General features: G+C 44.9%; 1 long non-coding RNA gene across 3 annotated transcripts in view; it reads right to left on the bottom strand.

Annotated features, from left to right (window-relative positions):
* Positions 1–12,348, bottom strand: part of LOC118237982 — a 39,974-nt gene that overhangs the window by 23,266 nt on the left and 4,360 nt on the right. For all 3 annotated transcript variants that reach the window (XR_004772057.1, XR_004772055.1, XR_004772056.1), the window contains exon 2: positions 3,336–3,511. This is a non-coding gene — a long non-coding RNA (uncharacterized LOC118237982). The remainder of the gene's footprint in view (positions 1–3,335; positions 3,512–12,348) is intronic.

Here is a 12,348-nt window from a genome sequence, read left to right as displayed (position 1 = left end):
GGGTTTTATTTTTTGGGGGGGCGGGGGCTGGACAGGGTCTCCTGTAGCTCAGGCTTACCTCAACTAAGTAGTTGAGACTAGCCTTGGACTCCTGTTCCTTCTCCCCCCACCTCCCAAATGCTGGAATTGTGGCCATGTATCATCCTGGCAAAAACTGTTTTTCTTTAATTTTTATTAACATTATATTTATTTCCACGCATGTAGAGGCCAGAGGATAACCTGTAAAAGCTGTTTTGTTCCCTGATGTCTGGAATGGCGGCACATACCGTTATATTCACTGAGCCATGCTGACAGCCCCAAAGTGACAGCCCCAAAGTGATTTTCCCTAGGGAATTCACTGTGACTCAGAGCACTGTCCTTAGGATCTCTCTCTCTCTCTCTCTCTCTCTCTCTCTCTCTCTCTCTCTCTCTCTCTGTGTGTGTGTGTGTGTGTGTGTGTGTGTGTTGTGTGTGTGTGTGTGTGTGTGTCTGCCTCTCGGCTGCTGCAGGAGCAACTGGATGAGGCCCATGAGGCTGGGCTGTCCTCTGTGCCTTGTCACTGGAAGAAAGCTCGCTCTAGTTAGTGTTAAGCCGGCCTGCCTGGGCTCTGGCAAGGCCCCCCCCCGCCCCCCCCGTCCCCGACCCTGCCCGCCCCGCTCCCGGCCACCTCTGCTTTCTTCGGAGTCGAGCTGCTCCGTTGAAGGCTCTTTCAAAGGGCATCTTCAATGCACATCCTCCCAGCTTTTCACACCGAGGCCAACTTCAAAGGCTCGGCAGCCTTGGGACGGAGGGATGACAATACAAGAAATGCCAGCTGCGCAAGGGTTTGCTTTGGCAGCTGTGTGACTGTCTGTAGGTGGAGAGGTGGCGGCGGCTCTAACCCTTGCAGCTCCCTGGCCTTCCCTCACAGCCCATTACAGATGTTTTCTTCTGCTCTGCTCTCTCTCAGGGCCCCTTCTGCCACTCTGAGCCGCTGCTTCTCCAGGCTTATGTAAATTTCCTGGGGCCTTTGCTGCCCTGGCTTCCGCGGATCCCTTTATCTGTTGCCAACACTGGATTCTCCTAATCTTGCTTTGAGCTGAGAGGCATCCACAGTCGGGAGGGGTGAGGCTCCCCTGCCTAGGAGGTGGGACCGTTCCCTGGCTATATGCTTTATTTCAAAGTTACCGATCACAGAAGGAATGAGCATGAAGTAACAGCTTATCAGAGGGCCTGCTCAGGCAAGACCCTCTGGAGACAGTTCACCCGCCCCAACCTAGTTCCGAAACCTTTACTGAGTGCCACAGGGAATGAAAAAAAAAAATTTTTTTTTTTTTCCTAGACAGGGTTTCTCTGTGTAGCCCTGGCTGTCCTGGAACTCATTCTGTAGACCAGGCTGGCCTCGATCTCAGAGATCTACCTGCCTCTGCCTTCCAAGCGCGGGGTATGAAAAGCATGCGTGACCACTCCCAACATGGAAAAAAAAGTTAGAGTAAAAGAAGTGCTCCCCATTTTCCCGTGGGTGTGCACACTGACTAGGTGCTCTTTAACTGGCACGACTCTCAAGGGGACTCAGAGCTTAGGCAGAGGGAAAAGCCTGCTGCCTAAGTCATTTAGTTCTCTCTGGAGGGTGCATAGCTTTTCCAGAAAGTTCTCTAGCTTGGCTTCAGCTGCCTTTTGCTTCCCCACTGAGTCACTCACATCATGAAATGTCAGAGCAGCTGGCCAAACACCAAGTGCCCAAGTTAAAACAATAAAGGCTTTTTGGAGCCCCCAGCTTGCTGATGTGAGAGCTGTTTCCTAAACAAAACAATCCCACGGAGCCTCTGCCACCTGCTGGCAAACACTTCCTGCCTGCGTGGATAATCTCAGAGCAGAACCTGTTATGGTGTGTTCTGTAAACTGCTCCAGTGTCTTCAGTTTTGTATTGTTTGCACCGAGCTAACACTCTAGAAAGAATCGTGTAGCAAGTGGACAACCAGATTAGACAGATCAGTGACACAGTTTGCAAGGGTCGGGATCCCAGGCCAGTGTGTGTGTGTGTGTGTGTGGTTGTGTGTGGTTGTGTGTGGTGTGTGTGTGTGGTTGCACATGAATGTATGTGCTAGGAAACCTCTAAAATATCACGGGAGGCGAAGATTACACTTAGCAAACTCTTCTCCGGGACCACTACTGGTCAGGGAGTAAGTACAGCTGCCGGGGCTAAGAGCCTTCGAGAGATGAGTGTGAATGCTGTTACCAAACCTTTGTTTCCTTTGGAGACCTCAGAGCAGAGTCAATGGCTTAGCAGAGAAGACACTGAGCCCTGCCATCCATGTGTTCCACCTTCCCCCATCCTCCAGCCTCCCCGTGCTCCCCATCGCTCCATTCCCCGAAGCCCACACCCTCCTGCTTCCCATCTATCAGCATGTCTGATGTATCCTGCAAACACTGAGCTGAATTTGAGCATTTCCTTTTCCTTTTTAGTACACCAAGATGCTAGTTTGCCATGGAGTTCCCACACTTGGCCAAAACCCCGATCATCTGGGTTCAAGCTGTGAAAAGGTTACTCTTCCAAAGGTGGGTTTTGTTTTGAGATAAGGCCTTTTTATTTACAACCCAGACGGGTCTTGAACTCCTTGTGATCGTCCTGCCTCAGCCTCGTAGCTGCAGCTGCTGGGATTAGGTGTGTCATCGCCACACCTCACCCTGGAGGGTTTAATCTAGGTGACTTGAATGTGTCACCTGCTGAGAGTGTGTTGTGCCCAAATTCTGAACCCCCAAATCACCAAGAGGTCCATTTCGATGCAAAAGCAAAGAGCCTTTTATTGCAGTTGTTTAAAGAGCCAACCCCATTAGCTACGGCCTTTCATACATCCACCATGGTGGGTGGCTGAAGAAAGATCCCAAAAGCCACGAGACAGGGATCTTGTAGGGCAGCGTAAGGGGAGTGTCTGGGGTACGCACAGGCTCAGGATTGGCGTGCCTCCAGGCTTGGACAACCTGTCCTGTGTTGATTGGTCAACTGGTTGTTATGGCCCATGGCCCTCCCAGGGCAGTTGCTATGCTCTGCACGTCACTGTTGTGCACTTGTGTAAAGCACAGCCAGAGCCATAAAGCACAGCCCTGCCAGCAAACTTCTGATTGGTTCCTTGCCACGAGGAGGGCATCTGACCTCCTAGTGAGCAGGACAGGCCCAGCAAGGTCAGGTGAGCACATGTTTGCCTGGCATGGCTGTCAAAACGGGGGACTGGTCCCTTCAGGTGCAAAGGTGGTAAAAGTGATGAATGCATTAGGGAAAGAAGAGGAAGTGGGAATTTAGCCAAGTCTCATGGCAACAGGTACTGTACTTCCCAGTTCTGTTCCACCCTTATCATCTCATTCTGAGGAAGACTCACCTGAGACTTGGCTCTGCATCCTATCCCTGGGCCTCACACCTGAGGCTCTGACCAGCAGGAATGAGGACTGTTGATGGTGGCAGGTGAAAGGGTGTGTAGAAGAGAAGTGGCTTCGGAATGTGAGCGAGACATTATGTATCCAGTTCCTGTAAGTCATTCATTTATCCTCCCAAGTCCTGTGTTGAAATATAGTTGCCAAGGCAACAGTATTAGGTGTGGGGCCTTTCGGATTTGATTCGATCACAAAGGCATATAGGTGATTAGTCACCCTTAGAGAAGAATTGGACAGTGGCTTTTCCGTCTCCCCAACCTTCTCAACGTGCTTTGTCACAGAATCTGAGGGCACCTTGATCTTAGACCTTCCAGACCTCAGAACTGTGAACAATAAATTTTAATTATAAATCAATAGTTGTGGTGGCTTGAATGAGAATGGCTCCCATAGGCTCATAGATTTGAATGCTTGGTCAACAGGAAGTGGCACCATTTGAAAGGATTAAGAGGTGTGGCCTTGTTGGAAGACGTGTCACTGGGGGTGAGGGTGGGGAGGGAGTTGACATTTCAAAAGGGCAAGCCAGGCCCAGTGCCTTTTCTTCCTGCTGCCTGAGTGGAGATCCAGCTACTTCTCAGCTGCTTCTCCAGCACCATGTCGGCTTGCCTGTCACCATGTCCCCACAATGCTGATAATGGACTAATCCTCTGAAACTGTAAGCCAGCCCCAATTAAATCCTTTCCTTTACAAGAGTTGGTGTGGCCATGGTGTCTCTTCCTAGCAACAAAACACTAAGACAAATAGTCTAAGATATTTTTGACACAGTGGCCTGAATAGGCTAAGACCAGTTATTTGGTTGAGACCCCTTGACCCAGAATTCAGCTGAAAAACTATGTTCTTGTAGGTCTGTAGCACAAACTAGTTCAGAAGTTGTGAGCTCTGTCTTGTGCCATTTGTCATTGTACTGTTCAAGGACCTAGCTCTGCAACTGGAACTCTCCTTTCTCTATTTCTTTCCTTTAATGGTTTTATCTTATGTATTCACAAGGACTGTCATTTGTTAGCCCCTCTCCCCAGGAAAGGATAAGCCCTTTGCTCAAAGCTCATTCTCATAATAGAGTGACCTTCTCAGTGTCTGCACAAGGAAGACCTGATACATAAGCTCACATCTCTGCCTCCCTGGTAGCCAGTCTCACGCTCTCTGCCCCTCAGAGGGAAGAGCTATATTGAGCTTTCCTCTGAGTTTTCACTCAAATAAAAAACAAAAAACAAATTGGTTCATTATAGTTCACCTTCTAAGAAGCAGAGTAAGAGACAGAATTTCAGAGTTAAAATGGAGAATTTGTGGTCATCCTTGAACATGTGTTTATGTGTGTTTCCTTGGTCCTCAATTGGTGTTTGCAGTTGCTCTCAAGTATGTGAGCATAAGATAAGCATAAAGCAGGTCACAAAATAAAGTTGTGACCCCTTGACAAACCTCTAGCTCCAAAAGTATTTACATTACGATTCAAACAGTAGCAAAATTACAGTTAGGAAGTAGCAATGAAAATTTTATGGTTAGAGGTCACCAGGACATGAGGAACTGCATTAAGGGGTCGCAGCATTAGGAAGGTTGAGAACCACTGATCTACAGGGTTGGGATTATTTAGTCTGCAGACAAATCCAAAGGACAAAAGCCAGATGACAGTCACCACCAAGTAATGAGACAGTTTGGTTTAAAGAGAAGAACTACTTCAATGGCTACATGGTGGGTTTTTATTTTTTTGGAGAACATTACAGTTTGGAACAAGTTATACGGAGGGGATCTAGCATCTTTTCTTAGGGTCATTAAAACAAAACTTGTCACAATTAGCTAGTTCTGTCCTGGCCCTAACTGAAGGAAGAGGGGATATCTCCCCTCTATTCTTACCCCAAGGGGAAAAAATTCCTGGTTCTGATTCTCTTAGTCTAAATTGAATATTTACTCTGCTGTGCCTTTGTAACTAAGACAAATGATTGTACTAGAAAAATCTTTCTTCCTAATACATTATTTATGAGGAAAACTAGTATGGACTAGTAAAGAAAAGGAAATTTTAAGTGTGTATATAATTTATGTATAATCATCGCTCTTAGCTCCAATTTTAAAAACCAGCCCCATAAGGAAAATTGAGAGGAAAACACCCCTTAGAGTCTTATACACACTTTAAAATTATTTACATTTTTAGGTTCCATCACTCTGGTTCTAGAGCATCAGCTTTGAGGGCGTGGTCAGGCATACCTGTAGCCAGCCCCTAGCAGGCATGGTTAACGTGTCCCTTACAGGGTCAGTGTGACAATGACTTCAGATCATGCTATGTCTCTGAGGCCTAGTCCTGATGTTTCCTGCTTTGTCTCTGCATTGGGGGAAAAAAAAAGACCCTTCAGGAAGAGAGTCACCAATTCCTAAGTAATTAGAGCATTTCTAAGTATTTAGAGTAGATTGTTCAATAAAGAATCCCTGGGAAATTGATTGGCTGTTTTGGAAAAGAATGAAGTTAGATCCTTACTTTAATATATAAAGTAAAAGAGCTTCCAAATATATCAAATATATGAAACACAAACACAAGAACAGATTAGTAACTAGTGTGTAGTCAATGTTTAGAGAGGGAAAGACCACGGTACATACAATTCTCGAGAAGGGAGAAAGTGAAGAAAAGATTAATGAGACTTGGAGGGTGAATGTTAAAATCTCTGGTTGGTGAAGGTACAGTCCAGTGGAGGAGAGTGTGTCCAGCATGTACAAGGTCCTGGGAAAAGAAATACTGTAACAATGTGTGTGTGTGTGTGTGTGTAGATTGAAAATGTAAATACACAAAGTGAAAGAAAAATTATATACTAGGAAAAATCTTTGCAACATGTATGAAAAAATGCTTGTTAAAATATAAAAAATGGTTTTCCCATCTTGAGGGGAAGGGACTCACCACCAGAAAATAAACAAAAAGCATATACAAGCAGTGGTCAGAGAAAGAATGGCAAAGGGAAAACTGAAATATGAAAAACCATCACCCACATGACTCATAAACTTACAGAATAAGTTTTCTCACATTTACCATGCTCTTTTGTTGTTGCTGTTTTGGTTTGGTTCCGTTTTTTGAGACAGGGTTTCTCTGTGTAGCCCTGCTATCCTAGAACTCACTCTTTAGACTAGGTTGGCCTCAAACTGCAGAGATCCACCTGCCTAACATTTATTAAGTTCTGATTGACAAAGTTGCATGTACTTATGTGTTTACTGTGTTATCCTTGTCTGTGTGTACATTGTGAAATTATTAAATCAATGTGCTGCATCATCACCTCACCTATGTATGTTTTTGTGTACGTTTAAGGTCTGTCTTAGCAACTGTCAATCATATATTACTATAGTCATCACGTTGCACAGCACACCTCCAGAATCTATTCTTGTCTGACTAAAGTTATGTCCCTTTGGCTAACAAATCCCTGCTTTCCTCTTTTCCCTTCATCCCTGGCAAATGAGTTGGTTTTCACTAGAAGTGGAATCTGGTTCCTGTGCCTGGCTTATTTCACTTAACTCTGTTCTCCAAGGTCTTCTGTGTTGTTGCACAAGGCAGGATTTCCTTTTTCAAGGTTGAATGACAGCCCATTTTATTAACCTATCCATCCGCTGACTGGCATTTAGGTTGAGCCTGTATCTCGGCGGTCATGATTAATGCTACAGTGAATAAACATGGGGCGTGAATGTCCCTTGACAGACTGATTTCATTTCTTTTGGATATGGACCCAGAAGTCTGACTGCTGGGTCAAATGATTGTGCGTTATCTCTCTCTCTCAGACAGCAGGGGGTTCTATGGCTTTCTCCCTCTTCCCCCTTTCTGTAGATTGGGCTTGGTCTCAGTAAATCATTTCTGGAAATTCTTTCACAGACACACCCAGAGATCAGGCCTTGCTATGTCTCTGAGGCCTGGTCCTTCTTGCTTTGTTTCTGCATTGAGAAAAGTCACACCTGATCACAATGGCACATTCTTCCCTTTTGGCTGTGTTTTTTAATCTCTCCACCCCTTTCCAGGAGATGTGGGTTACTCTCCTTTGCCCAGTGTGGAGAGCTACAGGAGCCACCTTTAAACACCTGCCCAGGAATGATAATTTGCACTACTGTAGATGTTTACAGGGCAGAAGCTGCATAGACAGAAGTCGGTCTGCTTGGCTGCCTGCTGTTATTTATAGTCTAATAGAACCTTCCATATTGTAGCAGCTAAAGAATGGTTAGAGTTGCCTAATGAATAGGGTTTATACAGCTAGCTGCTAGAAAAAACTACCCAATAAGAAACTGTAAATCAGCAAAGAAATGTTTGCCTCTTGCAGACAAATTGATTTAGCCAAAGTCAAGATGTACACAAACTTTCAGATCAGATTCCTCAGCCAAGAAAGCAGGAAAACAGCCCATTATTTTCTTCCTTTCATCATATTTTTACTTTTTTGTTCACAAGTATTATTTTTTGATTAGTGCCTTGGTCCAGCAGTCCTCTAGCATGCTGTCCATGGTTAGGGGCAGCAAATTGCTGCCTTCTATGGTGTCATGTTGGTAAAAGCACTGTGGAAAGCCACTTGCAATAATATAATGTTACGTGACCGCAATTCACAGGGCACTGAGGTTCAATAGACAGAGAACACACACAGGATGTTTTCTGAACTCTGAGTTGTTTAGTGCAAAAATAGACACTGAATAATAGCAGTTGACATGGTAGTGACAAGCATTTAAACATTCTTGTACCTGGCTCTGAGACCCGTGTGCTGGCTCTGCCTCTAAACACAGTAAGACAAGCTGGGCTGCAGTCATCTGGGATATTTTGCGGGACTTTTGCGATCAGGTCTAAATTTCTAGTACACAATGTGAAAATAAAATTATATTCATAGCAACCCTGAAGGAGATATGTAAAAAGAAAATTCTGGAGTTAAGCCCAGTTCAAACAAACACATATGCGCATGATTTCTTTATAATTGTGTATATGTGTGTATGCCTGTGTGGGGGTAGATGAACGTGTTTGCAGACACACGCACATGCCTTTGAGACTAGAAGGCGGTGCCAGATCCCCTGGAGCTAGAGTTACAGGTTGTTGGAGCTACTCCACAGGGTGCTGGAAACTAATCCCAGGCCTTTGCTCTAGCCCCCTTGCTTTGTATCTTATTGGACATATGGCTTCAATCTGTATGAGTTTTGAGCCTCCTGGGCTGTAAAACTGAAATAATTGTGACTAAGTGGCCATGATGTTTATAGTTTCGCGATGTATTTTCAGATACGTCATCATCTCATTTGTTGTATCCCAGAGGGAAGACACTATCTGTAGGCTTCGAGTAAGGAAGTGGGCTCAGACATGGGAGCGCCTTGCCCTGAAGAACACAGGAAAAGACACGAATGTTCTGGCTCACGGTGTCATGCTCTTGCTGCAAGAGCACACGGGCTTTTCTTAACCAACCAGCAATAGAAAAAACAGTTTTTAAAAGAGATCTCTGAAGTGCAACTGTTTGCCAGGGGCCCGAGTTTCTACTTTTGACTGAACTTGAAGATCTGGTCTGGCCTGCCCTGTGTGGTGCTCTGTGAGGGGAGCCAAGCCCACAAACATCCCAGAGCAAAACCGTGGGCAGCCACCCTGAGTGGGTGTCTCTCTACTTGTGTTCAGCAGCAGGCCTGGGGTAAGCAGGGAAGGGCGGGGCACACTGCGCAGGACAGCCGCTTCCCCGGTGACTTTTGAAGGTCACTCTTGGCTTGCAGATGTGAACTGAGTTCAATCTAAATTGGCCCGAATCCATTAGGGAGCTCTGATCCACCCCTTGGAAGGGGATTTTACACAGCAGCAGTCAGAAAATGGCGCTAGCACAGAAATGCTCTCAATTAGCTCATGTGAACCAAACACGAGATTTTCACGGGAGATGCTGTGGAATTTGGCAGAGAGAGCCTGGATTCCATGAAGCAGGCTTCGATTTTGTGTTCCCCGGGGTGGCGTTACGATGTCGGTTAGTGCGCGTCATTAACTCGGTTCATCACCTGTAGCCTCTTTTTACTCTCCATTGGATCAGTTTCCAGAAATCTCTGCCTGATACTATGATTTAGGAGCCTGGAAAATGTGAGATTTGTGACCTGGGGTGTCTCTAGTTATAAACTGCAATGTCCTCATTTCCATAAAGTGCTTCAGGAAAACACTGAGAGACATTTTGTTACAGCACAGTAAGAGTGAACTATGCTTTAATGCCCCAATTCCCTTTCAGGATGGAATGTTCGGGGGCTGGGGCGAAAGCTTGGGTTTTGAAATAAGACACACCGGATTGTAAATCAGCTCCAGCTGTGGGATCTTGGGTGAGCACTAACGTTTCCTCATAGGCTCAGTTTTCTCGTCTGGGAAGAGGGGGCAATATTTGTACTCATAGAATTACAATTCAATTTTTTTTTTTTTTTTTTTTTTTTTTTTTTTTTTTTTTTTTTGGTTTTCGAGACAGGGTTTCTCTGTGTAGCTTTGGAGCCTATCCTGGCACGCGCTCTGGAGATCAGGCTGGCCTCAAACTCACAGAGATCTGCCTGCCTCTGCCTCTCGAGTGCTGGGATTAAAGGCGTGCGCCACCATCGCCCGGTGGCAATTCAAATTTAAATGACCACATGTGCAATTAACTCAGTGACCCCCAGAAGTCATCCACATGTCTTCCTGATGTGATTGTCCATCAAGTGACTGTTCTCCACGGTGGGCCACACTGCTGTCCCCGGGGAACCACAGTAGACCACAGGCTTGGCTTTTCTCTGGGTGCCAATGCTGACTAATAATGTAAGCACTAGGGATGTAAGTGGCCTTGCTTCGGGTCACATAGGCAACACCCAGGACCTGACTCTTTAAGCTGTTTTGTTCAGAGACCCAGCAATCTGAGAAGATAGTAGTTCAGCATCCTACAGATCCGTCTGCCTCTCATCTTTAGGCAGCGATTATAATGTGGGGGAAACAAAGGCAGTCAGTCAATCATCCCCGACTTCAGTATTGTTCCTGTGGTCAGGTGACTAGTCTTTTCTCCTCATCTGTCTCCTCTCTGTAGCAGCAGGAGGGCTCACAAACACCAAGGCCACTGAGTCTAGCATTCCCACTGAGCCGATTGTCTGGACGACATCCAGATTGATGGTTAATGCAGAATAAACAAACCATTAGCAATGTGTGCATTAGACTCTTTCCTACAGAACAAATTCGGCTGAGTTCTTATGCTACAGAACAGGCAGCGCCTGCCCCTCACTGTGCCACTGGCAGGAACAATTAGCCTTGGGCAGCATTTGCAGGAAGCAGTGGAGGAACCACTGAAGATCCCAGCTTGAAGCCCACAACACAAGCTCCCTAACTAGAAAAAAAAAAAAAAAAAAAAAAAAAGAATCAGCTGATTGGGGCTTAAAATCCTTCCATTGTAAATTGTTTTAACCATGGGACTTAGAGAAAGAAACCATCCACGGAAAACTGGTCAAGAGCTCTGTGTTAACACATTGGAAGCAAAATTCATAGAAAAGAAATACAAGCTATGGGGAAAAATAACTAGTGCCTGAAGAATGAGGGTCATGTGACACACAGCGCTCACTTCGAAGGGAATAAGAGAAACTTTATTCTGAACCAAATATAGGACCATAGACTGGGAACACTGATTACAGCCCATGTTCCAGTGTGGCAGCATTACAGGAACAAAGCAAGGCCATATGTCAAGGACCTCACCAGATACATTCATGGAAACATTAGATAGACATAGGAAGGAGGGAAACCCAGCTATGGGTTTAGATGTTCCCTGACAACAGTCTGAGCTCTTGAGTTGGTGGAGGCTGGTGTTCTTTTGATACATTCCAAATGCTTTACCTCTTTGTTGAAACAATGCTAGACCAGATAGGTGTCTCAAGGGACTAACGAGAGCTCGTTTGGCTCTGGATTTTCAGCATTCCAACTCTCCAGATGTGTCCGTGCAGTTATTCGCCTGGCCTTGTGGGACCTTTACTCTGGGTGTGGCTTTTCTTTCAGTTCTCAAAGGAATAACAGAAAACCTCTGTATATCCCTTTATCCTTTCTGGATTCCTTTTAAACTTGCCGTGGACATGCTTAAGAATCATTTTAGACTCTTATTTGTATAGAATTAGAACTTAAAGTGTCTACAAATGAAGTACACGTGCTCTGTTGACACTAAATCACAGCCCTCATCTAAAAGGGTACAAAATACAGTTTATTCTAGAGCCACTTTAAGTGACTATGGCCCAGGAACATAGATTTGGGTTCATCCAAATTCCATGTTCCAACATGGAAACAGTTTCATGAAGTTTTATAGTTTTACAGAACAAAGAAAGTCGTAAATCAAGGCAAGTTTAAAATACATCAGAGAGTCAGGTACAGTGAGATGGGGGGAGGATGCTATAGGCCTAGGATGCTATCTGATGACAGTCTTAGCTTCTGGGTTGGTGGAATCTAGTGTTCTACCTAGTTAATAGCTTCCAAATGGGTTTTACCTATTAGAAACAGGATATTAGTTCTGACCCAGAGATGGGCAAGGAAAGGCTGTTTAGGGGCTAAAACTAGCTCAGGATAATGGCGTCAGCCTCTGGATTTGTAACATTCCAGCCTCTCCACACCACTAAGTTCTATCAGGGTTAGTTCAGACATAGCTTTCTCCCCCAGGAATTCTTACCCTCTTGTCCGGTTCTCAAGTTATAAGCAAGCCTGTGTCAAACATTTGTCTTAATTTCTGCAGAAGAAAAAAACCTACTGGCATCATTTAAAACAGCTTCTTGGTAAGACATGTGGTAGAAATAGAATGTTGTCATCATTGCTGGGCAGAAGACAAGAAAAGGGGGCTTAGTCTGCCATCATCAGATTCTTGGCTGATAATAAACTAGGTGGATAGGGAATGATAAAGTGTTTCCAAAACTATCTTGATTCCATAAAAATTTAAATTAAATTTTTTTTAATTATAAAAAGTTTTAAATGGTATATTTTTCCAGGTGTCTTAAAGTGTTTATTGCTGTGATGAAACACCATGACTAGAAGCAACATGG

This window comes from Cricetulus griseus (genome assembly GCF_003668045.3).
Source record: "Cricetulus griseus strain 17A/GY chromosome 1 unlocalized genomic scaffold, alternate assembly CriGri-PICRH-1.0 chr1_0, whole genome shotgun sequence".
Taxonomy (NCBI): Eukaryota; Metazoa; Chordata; class Mammalia; order Rodentia; family Cricetidae; genus Cricetulus; species Cricetulus griseus.
This window is presented reverse-complemented; position numbering and strand designations above follow the sequence as displayed.